We start from the raw sequence: 9,626 nt of genomic DNA, 5'->3' as shown, positions 1-9,626 counted from the left end.
TGTGTGTGTGTGGCCAGCTCAGCCCACCAGGGGGCGCGGCTGGCTGGCATGTGGTGCTGGGGGATCGAACCGTGGTCCCTGATGCTTTGCCAAGCTTGTTCTAAGTAGGTGCTTTAGACCACTGAGCCATCTCTCCAGCCCCGTGCCTATGATTTTTGTTTGGCAATTAACCTACATTTTCCATTCCTTATATAGTTTCCTTTCCTGCCAAATATTTATTATATAAAATTTTAGACATACAGAAATGTTGAGAGAAATGTACAGAAAACACACACACACACACACACATATATATATATATATATATATATATATATACACCATCTGGACTTTATAACATTTTATTATACTTGCTTTATCACATATTTATCATCTCCATCCATCCACCTATCAACCCATTTTCTTTATACATTTCCAAGTAAATTGCTAATATCAGTACAGGTCTTGTAAATATTTCAGCGTGCATATCAACTATTTTTCTCAATGGAAAATTTCACAGAAATGGACAAATCGTAAGTGTGAATTTGTTGAGTGTGAGTTTGTATGCACCCACCTTACACCCAAACATTTATGCTACAGAATATTATCATCTCTGTAGGAGTTTCTCTTATGGCCTCTACCCCACACCAGCCTGGATGACTGCCACCCTAATTCTGCTGGCTCTCCTGCTGTATACTTGTTTGTCCTGTTGTAGCATTTGTATAAATGGAGTCACATACTTGCACTTGCTTGTGTGTGGCTTCCTGTCATCAGCATACCACTTTGAGATGCATCTAGGTTATGCTTTATCAGTCATAAATTTCTTTTCATTGCTGAGCTAGCTAGCTTGAGAATTACGCCTGATTATGCCTGAAGAGAGAACGATAAGCCCTCCTCATTGAACTTGGATTTTATTCTTTCTGCTTTCCAACCTAGTAATGGTGACATACAGAATCTCTTTGCAGATTATTAGAGTTGGGGGGGGGCTTACAGTTCCTATAATTCGGTCCTTTGCTTTCTATCCTGTGGCATCTTGACCAGCATGGCTGTCTTTCTGACCCCTTTTCCTTCCTCTTGGGACTTGTGTTAGTGCGAGTTCATGGCAGGAAGGCTGAGAGGGCGACTGCATGAGCAGCTGGGATCTATAATTACTTCAGGTTTTTTTTTTTAAAGAATGAGTGCAGCCTTCTTTTATGATTTTTGTTGGGATTTTTTTTTTCTTTTTTTTGTTTGAAAAACCCCCCAGAGTTTATAAATCAAGCTGGCCATTGGACACTTCCTTGGTTACAGATCTTAAATTTCCGGCATCCAAATGTGCTTCCCTGGTCCTTACAGATCAAAAACACTCCCAGCCAGGATTTTCTTGTTTTATACATGCTGGAAATTATAGGGCTAGTCAGCTACAACAGATTTAGCTTTTTATTAAGGGATTAGCCAGAACACTGAAGCTGCCATGCTTTCTTGATAGAAAGTACAGCTAGTCTCTTGTCTCTTGTCCTTGACCCCCCCCATCACAGAGCTTTGGAGATATTTATATATATTTACATGTGATGATGTAATTTGACAGTTAAGGTAGATCTTACTTTTTCCCCTATGCTACAGAGTGGACCTGGGGCCTCATGCACACTAGGCAAGCATGCTACCAGACAGCTATACCTCAACCGTAAGTAGATCTGTCTTTTTTTTTTGTGGAACCAGGGATTGAACTCAGGCCCTTGCGCTTGCCAGGGAAGTGCTTATGCCACTGAGCCACCTCCCCAGCCCCAGTAGATCTGTCTTGAAGGCATCTGACATACTTGATTAGAGAAGGAAAGGCTTGATGAGGAAGTGTCACTGTTTGGGAATGAAGGGTAGGTCCCACTCTATTGGAGGAGGGCATTAATTAATATAACAGTGTGGTAGCCTTGTGTTGGTCATAGGGAGGCTCTTTCCTTGTTTCTCTGCTGTGCCAATGTGCTGGCACCTACCTGCACATACCTGGAGACATTGTACAACCATGCTACTTACTACCAGGTTCTATCCTGAACCAGCTAAGGCAGAACATAGGTTTTTTTCCTTCTCTCAGTTCAAATATGTGACCACTGTTTAAGGCCAGTACCATAGGGGCCCATTTTCATGTACATTATCACTGCTAATTCCAGGAACTGCATGCTGTGGCTTGAATGCATTCTCCTCAGAAGCATATGCTGGGAACTTTGTCTTCAGTGTAGCTGTCTGAGGTAGAGCCTGATGGGAGGTGGTAGGACTGGGTTAATGCTGCTGTACAAGGGTGTGCGGCTGTGGTGCCCTCTTATTGTGATATGTTTTGCCATCTTAGGATGTAGCAGGGAGGCCTTCACAAGATGCCATTCCTTGGGACTTCCCAGCCTTTAGAACTGTAGGAAATAAATCTATCCTTCATAAATTACCCGGTTTGTGATATTCTATTACGGAAGTATAGATGGACCCAGACAGGCCAGCAGGTCTTCGTAATGCAAGCTGGTTTTAGATGGGATACTCTGACAGGTCAGTCTGATCCTGCAGGCCACATTCTTCCTGGTGTTTCATATTCCCTCTTGTCCTTTTATGTGAATGGATTTCACACAGTAGTGTTGTTACAATGGTATTCATTTGTACACTGGTTGTCATTGGCCTTCCCATGCCCAGAAGCACAGTGGGAATATTGTAGATGGGCCCCTGCCCTAGGAGCTGGTGGGCTGTGAAGAGCCCATAGAGCACACACAGGCACTGCAGCTGCAGAGTGTAAGTGCTCTCATGGAGGATAGTGGCATTCCCAGACTGGACATGGCGGGGCAGCGTTGTGGAGGAGATGCCACCTGGTAAAGAGTTGGAGGAGGGAGAGCGGAAGTGTGGGCCAGGGCTGGGGAGTAAAAGGAGCTCACGGGCAAATGCAAATACCTGCGCTTCACTGAAGGAAATATTTCCTACCCCACCTAATGGGCATTAAGACCTGGTTTTTCACTTTGCACCAGGATTCTCTATTTGGATCTTTAAAATAAAAATGCTGTGTCATAGTTTTATTATAAGCTATAATTTTCATTGAATTTAAAAGGATTTTGTTTTATTCATTGTGACCATATGTTAAGTTGTAAATAAATTTATGACTTTAGAGCCAAGAAATACTGAATAAAGGATGCTCGTTTACCACCATCAGGGAAGGCGCAGATGAGAGCGAAAGGAGCATTGTGTGGTGTGGAGTCTCGGGTAGAGATTCCTGATTCCTGTGTCTTGGGGGGCACTTGTGGGATTGTTTTTCTTCTCTGGTAGAAATCTTAGCAGTATATTATAGAGTTAAAAGCATGTATTTGAAATTCATTAAAAGGTTAGCGTGTTATTTTTTTCTTCGCTGGTATAAAATTACCCTATGTGTCTAAAGCTGTTTCCTCATCAGTAGGATGAACAGTAATAATAATAATGATAATATCCCATATAGTATAAGTAGAATTTGAATCTTTTTCCTTTTTTTTCTTTTTTGTACTAGGAATCAAACTCAGGACTTCACACTTGCCAGGCTATATCCCTGCCCTTGAACATTAATTTATCACTTTCTATTTACATTTTTGTAATTTTAGGCTGCCATGGAACAAATAGATGGTCTGATTATCTTTTTCCTTTTAAAATTGCAATATTTAATTAATAGAAAAAAACCACATACACTTACATAAGTCAGAGAGCGTAATATAAAACTGAACAGGCATGAGCTTACCATTCAGTGTCGGAGGCGCAGTAGCCACCAGCAGTGTTGCCCTCCAGCCTAGGGGGAAGTACAGCCCTGCAGGCAGTCTTGGCGTCACCGGGACAGCAGACACTGCTGTATGCCAACAGTTGACAAAGCCAGATGTTGCCACTGCTGCTGCAGACTGCCACTGTCCAGGGACAGTTTGCGGCAGATGACACGGGTCAACTTGGCTGGGTTCTGGTTGTGCCACTGATGTTTGTTGGCTTCTGGTCTCTGGAGCCCCTCAGTCCTAGTAGCTCCTAGTGTTTGTTTTTGTTTTTTTTTTTGTTCTGATCCATTTGTCTATGTTCCTTGGGTAAGGATCCTAAATAGGTTTAAGGACTTGTGGAGCCTGTGGTACTTGAGAAATAAATTGGTTTACAGGGTGACCAAAGCAAGGCTCCAGCTGGGTAGGTGCTGTGGCACAGGGCGGGAGCACTGGAGGAGCCCTCGCAGACTGAGTAAGAAGTGTGTGCAGTGCTGCCTGTGTAGGCCTGCAGGCCTATGGCTGGCCCACATACCGGCTTGTGACTGGTGCAGGGCTCCAGGACAGCCTCAGCTGGGAGGGAGTATGGCTGCAACCAGAGAATCGAAGGCCAGTTGGAAAGTGGTGGTGGTGGGAACATTAATCATGGGCTGAGAGCCCTCCATGCCACAATGCCTTTCTTTTTTTTTTCTTTTTCTTTTTTGCAGAACCAGGGATTGAACTCAGGTCCTTGTGCTTGCCAGGGAAGCACTTATTCCACTGAGCCATCTCCCTGGCCCTGCTTTCTTCAGAAAGGCAACTGTAGTGTCTGAGGTGGTGGGAGTTGGGGAGGAGCACTGCCCTGCTGGAAGATTGCCCTCAGCTTGGAGTGGAGTGGAGGAGATGGTTGCTGGGAGGTAGGGGAGGAAGGGACTGAAGCAAGTGTCCAGTCTGTTGCAGGTGAGTGGGCAGCTGCTTGTCAAGCCAAGCTCCCTTTGGCTACAACTGGAGACTCAGGTGATTCTCGCTGTTTCAGTAGCTCATCTCACTCTGTCTGCTTCTCCAGCCTAGTCTCTTCCCCTTCTTCATGTAAGCACTAACTCCAGAGCCTTGAGTATATCATTCTTTTGCTTTCTTGTAAATATATTTTCCTCTTCCTCCTTTCCCTGAGACAGAAAGGATAAAATGGAAACAAAGCTTTGTAAATAAGGAGGGGGAAAGAGTTTGAAGGGAGGGAAGAGGAGTGGGGCAAAAGAAGAGCGGTACCAAGATATATCATGTACAGGTACAAATTCCCTATGATGGGGGAGATGGCTCACTGGGGAGATGGCTCAGTGGATTAAGTGCTTCCCTGGCAAGCACAAGGGCCTGAGTTCAATCCCTGGTTCTGCAAAAAAAAAAAAAAAAGTAAAGATTTTGGGGCTGGTGAGATGGCTCAGTGGTCTAAAGCACCTACTTAGAGCAAGCTTAGCAAAGCACAGGGACCGTGGTTCAATCCCCCAGCACCACATGCCAGCCAGCCCCGCCCCCTGGTGGGGTGAGTTGACCACACACACACACACACACACACACACACAACTAAATAAATAAATTTAAAAAAAAAAGAAAAACAAATTCCCTATGATGAACATGAATATCACGTATCTAGAACTTGTACCAATAAACTTACTAAAAAATACATTTTTAAAATAACAGATATTTTAGGTAAATCTGTTATCTATAGATATCATTTAGCTTTTTCAATTTATATATTTTATAAAAAGATACGTTGCACATGGTCTTCCACAGCTGTCCTTTTTTTTTTTTTTTCTCCATCATGGTTCTCGGACTTCTCCCTGTTACTATATTTAACTGTGGTGTGTTTGCTTTCAGTGCTGTGTAAATTTTTTGTGTGACTCTTCCTGGGCGCCCTGAGCAGTCTCGCTGCTGTGTGCATGTTTATGTGGGAGTTGCAGTGCTTAGGTGCAAGGGTTTCTCTGTGGTTATGTGCAAGTGGAACTCAGCTTCAGGGTCTCTAGATGCTCAGTTTTATAAGGTAAAGCTAAATTATTTTCTAAACTGGGTGTGTCAGTTTGGTTCTTACCAGCGGAGCATAAACATCATGCTGGCCTAATCTTCTGCAGTTTTTGATACTACAGGCCTTCTTCATTTTGCTACAGCAGGGTATAAGTGGTATCTCATTGGCGCCTTAATTTGTGTATCCTTGGGTGGGGGATTGAGGGAGGTTGAGAGAGAGGAGCTCTGTGCATGCTCCAGTTATTCTTCCTCTATTGAAATTCTGGTAGTGATGCTATCCACGGTTCCATTCACTGACAGAAGCGGCCATCCCTTTTGACAGGCCTTTCTTAGGTACCTGGGAAGCTAACATAAAGATACGTAAGTAGGATTCCCCACGGACATGTACTTAATTTTTTTGCTGACATTCAGATAACTACTTCAGCCTACAACAGAGCTGACAATAGCTGGAGAGATTCTGTTTGTCTGTCTCTGTGTCTGTCTGTCTGTCTCTATCCTAGGACTCAAACTCAGGATCTCGTGCTTGCCAGGCAGGTGCTATGCCACTGAGCTAAATCCCCAGCAAAACAAAGTTAGTGCTTCTCAATGGAGTCCTTATTCTGTCTGGACTTTTGAGTCCATGATATAAGGTAGGAGCCCAATATCCTTTATTATTTCCTGTTCTATACAGTGGTTTCATGAGACCCAAGAGTGTCATATACATCTTGCCCTTTGTCCTATTCCTCATACAGGGGAGGTGTTCTGAGGAGGTTACTTGTTACCCTTTTGCTTATTTTTTGCCATCCTGGGGATTGAACCCAGGGCATTATGAATTGCTAAGCAAGCATTTTACCACTAAGCTACTTCCCCAGCCTTAGCTGTTGCTACTCTAATCTTTTTCTCCTGTTTTTTCACTTAACTGGTATGATCCTTTGTGTATTAGGGGCACAATTGAGACAAATAGGCATTGGTTATATAGCCTGAGTTTCCTTCCTCCCAACTTTCCCCTAGGATTGTTAGAGGCTAGGTCTGTAAGTTTAATCAGAGTGAATCATAATTAATGAGTTAATTGACTTGAGCATTTATTTTACTTTTAGACTTGGCTGGTGATTCAGGAATTTCTCTGGCACCTTACCAAATTACCTACGTCCTCCCTGAATCATCAGGTAGTCTTTTATTACAAGATTCCTTTTGTTACATTGAAATTTACTTATATGGCCCTCTAGCTATATCAAAATAGTTAGTGCAAGCTCCATCCGTGATGCTTAAGTTTTCCTCGTCTGTTTTTTGAATGGCTTGGACTAGATTGTACGCCTGCATGGAGAACTTGCTTTGGGAATCTTTTCTAATTTCTTAACCATATTTTAATGGAAAGGAGAGGTAGAAAAAACTTGTTGGATATTAACACTGCTGAGCAACACTCCTGGGGCACATTGAGTGCGTATGATGAAATCTGGAAAGTGAAACATGAAACTTTATAAAGTGAATGTAAAAGGCCCCATAAAAACAGGAAGAAAGATCTCAATTATATGGCCAAGAACCACTGCCCGTTTATGGCTTGAACGTGGGCACACAGGCGGTGAAATTCACTCTGAGGCTACCGTGCTCCTGGGCAGAAGGCGCTGGAACTGCAGGCTGCTGCCTGTAAAAAGGAGCGATAAACCCTTTGCTGGGAGGTGAGTTGCAGGCTGGGTTGCAACGTTATATTCCACGGGCAAGGCTTTTCAGGGGTGTTCATCTATCTGGTAGAGACGAGTTTGTTAACCTCTTGGACAGTTTCCAGGGAGGGAAAAGAAGGAAAGATTTGTAATCATGAGTTATCTTTCCCTTTTACCCTGTGGTATTGATTCTCATGGGCTTGTGCATTTGACTGCGGCAGCCCGTGTCCTTGACCCAGTCCTTGACTCATGGAGGGGTTGGTTAACACCTCACAACTGTGCCCAGTCTCCCCCTTGGGGACACCTTGGGTGATTAGGTGCTTTTGCCCAGCTCTTTGCCCCCAGGTGGCCCAAAGTGATGGGCAGAGAGCTCCTATGCGGGACCAGGCCGGGGCCTGCCTTACCTGTGCCTCACTTTTCCTTGTCTGCTTGTCTGCAGCTTCTTACACCTTTGTTTACACTTCTCCTGAGAACCCTTCCTCATGCTCTCGCTAGCGCAGGAGTCCCTCCCCTTCCCAGGCTGTGATTCAGAGCTGGACCTAAGTCACACCCTTGCCAGGTCTCCCGGGTCTGTCACTGGTCAGCGTTCGGGACCTTGCCACAATCCTTCCTGTCCTATCAGGTTATTAGGAAGCTGATTTCCTGCGCTGCTCATCTTGAGATTCCTCAGCCAACTTCCCAATGCCATGGGCTGCTCTGTACCTTCTCAAGAGCGTTCAAAAGACTGAGTAAGGGGAGAGGTCGCATTCAGAGGCTGCGAGGGACTGGCAGGCGTGACGTCTGAGTTGGTGTTAGGTCTGACCTTGGTACTGTGGATAGCTGCCTGCAAGGCCGCAGGGCAGAAGCCACAGGGCAGAGCCTGGTTCTGCTTTTGTGAGGAAGATAGTGGTTGCATTTCTTGGTGGTATCAGCTGCTAAGCTGGGGGCCGAATTGGCTCTTCGGTGGTGGGCCACACACCCAGGGCAGCCAGGAGCCACCAGTGGAAGTAGACATTTTTTGACTCACTTAGATTCTTGCTCTGTCATATTTTCTCTTATAGCTGACCTGTCCCTGAGCCACAGTCACCTCTCTAGTCAGCTCCTCCCTGCCTTTGCTTTTGTTTTGATGTTTGTTGTTCCTGGCCTGTACTTCCCCATCATCTTCTGACTGGCTTTCCTGAGCCCAGCCTCCTCCTCTTCTAGGTCACTTCCGCACTATCTCCACTGATCTCTGTGGGGCATGTGATCCCTGGAACCCTCAGAGGGCTTCCCGTGAGGTCACCTCCCATTCAGACAGGCTCAGGAGAGTGGGACTGCATGCCCGGCTGCACTGCTGCCTTGTCTCTAACCCTGGCTCTCTACTTCCTTCTTAAGCAGCAGACGCCAGCCATGTGATACAGCTTCCAGGGTCACCACCTGATGGCTCTCCTGCAGCTCCCCAGCGGGTTCTGTCCTGCTTCCTGCCCAGCGCTGCTCCTCCCCCCAGCTGTGAGCGCTGGATGCTGTCTTCCTCACTGTCGCTTCAGTAGTGCCCAGTGCTGATCAGTTTATAGATGGGAAGTACAGAGGAAAACCTTTAAAAAGGTTGTGAGTGGTTTCTAATCGTTGTAGTTACTACTATCAAGAAAGTAGACATTTTGAATTCACCATTTAGTAGTATTTAGTAGTGTTGAATCTGTATGTAAATATAAAAGGTACTCTGACTTAACTAGTGCTTTTAAGTACTTTCGGTTTTATTGGTTGCAATAAGATCTGCAGGCCTGGGGAGATAGCTCAGTAGAATAAGTGCTTGCCTGGCAAGCACATGGTCCTGAGTTCAATCCCCGGTACCACCAAAAAACCCCCCAAGATCTGCAGATGTTTGACTACCACCTGTAATTGTGTGCATAGCACATGACACATACTGAGGGGCACAAGCTGAAAATGCGATGGGCTTAGGCCTGTCACCAAAGTAGAGGTGTCAGGAGAACAGTCCCAGCCTCCGGTCAGGTGCTGTTGACCACCTTGCGTGCTGTGGTGAAGGTATAGACAGGACCACACGCCTCACCTCACGGGGCAGCTGCCTCTCAGGTGGATGTGGGCCCAGCGTTTTGAATCATGGCTGTGTCAAGAGAAACCAGACATGTGGGTTTTTATGGGATGCTAACTTAAAGACTGGGGACTGCTTCAAATTTTTTAAGAAGGTCAAACAATGGGGCTGGAGAGATGGCTCAGTGGTCTAGAGCACCTACTTAGAACAAGCTTAGCAAAGCATCAGGGACCACGGTTCGATCCCCCAGCACCACATGCCAGCCAGCCCCGCCCCCTGGTGGGCTGAGCTGGCCACACACAC

At 45.5% G+C, this 9,626-nt stretch overlaps 1 protein-coding gene across 4 annotated transcripts in view; it reads left to right on the top strand.

The window, feature by feature from the left end:
• Osbpl10 (oxysterol binding protein like 10) overlaps positions 1 to 9,626 on the top strand; it is a 314,690-nt gene that overhangs the window by 35,087 nt on the left and 269,977 nt on the right. The window contains exon 1 of one of the 4 annotated variants that reach the window (XM_023718519.1): positions 2,149 to 2,198. The exons of 2 other annotated variants lie outside the window; for them this stretch is intronic. The gene's annotated coding sequence lies outside the window, so the exon portion shown is untranslated. Of the gene's footprint in view, positions 1 to 2,148; positions 2,199 to 7,273; positions 7,334 to 9,626 lie in introns of those variants that run through there. One more of the 4 variants, XM_023718518.1, reaches the window with a different exon arrangement.

Source organism: Octodon degus, unplaced genomic scaffold, assembly GCF_000260255.1.
Source record: "Octodon degus isolate 3935 unplaced genomic scaffold, OctDeg1.0 scaffold00059, whole genome shotgun sequence".
Classification (NCBI taxonomy): domain Eukaryota; kingdom Metazoa; phylum Chordata; class Mammalia; order Rodentia; family Octodontidae; genus Octodon; species Octodon degus.
This window is presented reverse-complemented; position numbering and strand designations above follow the sequence as displayed.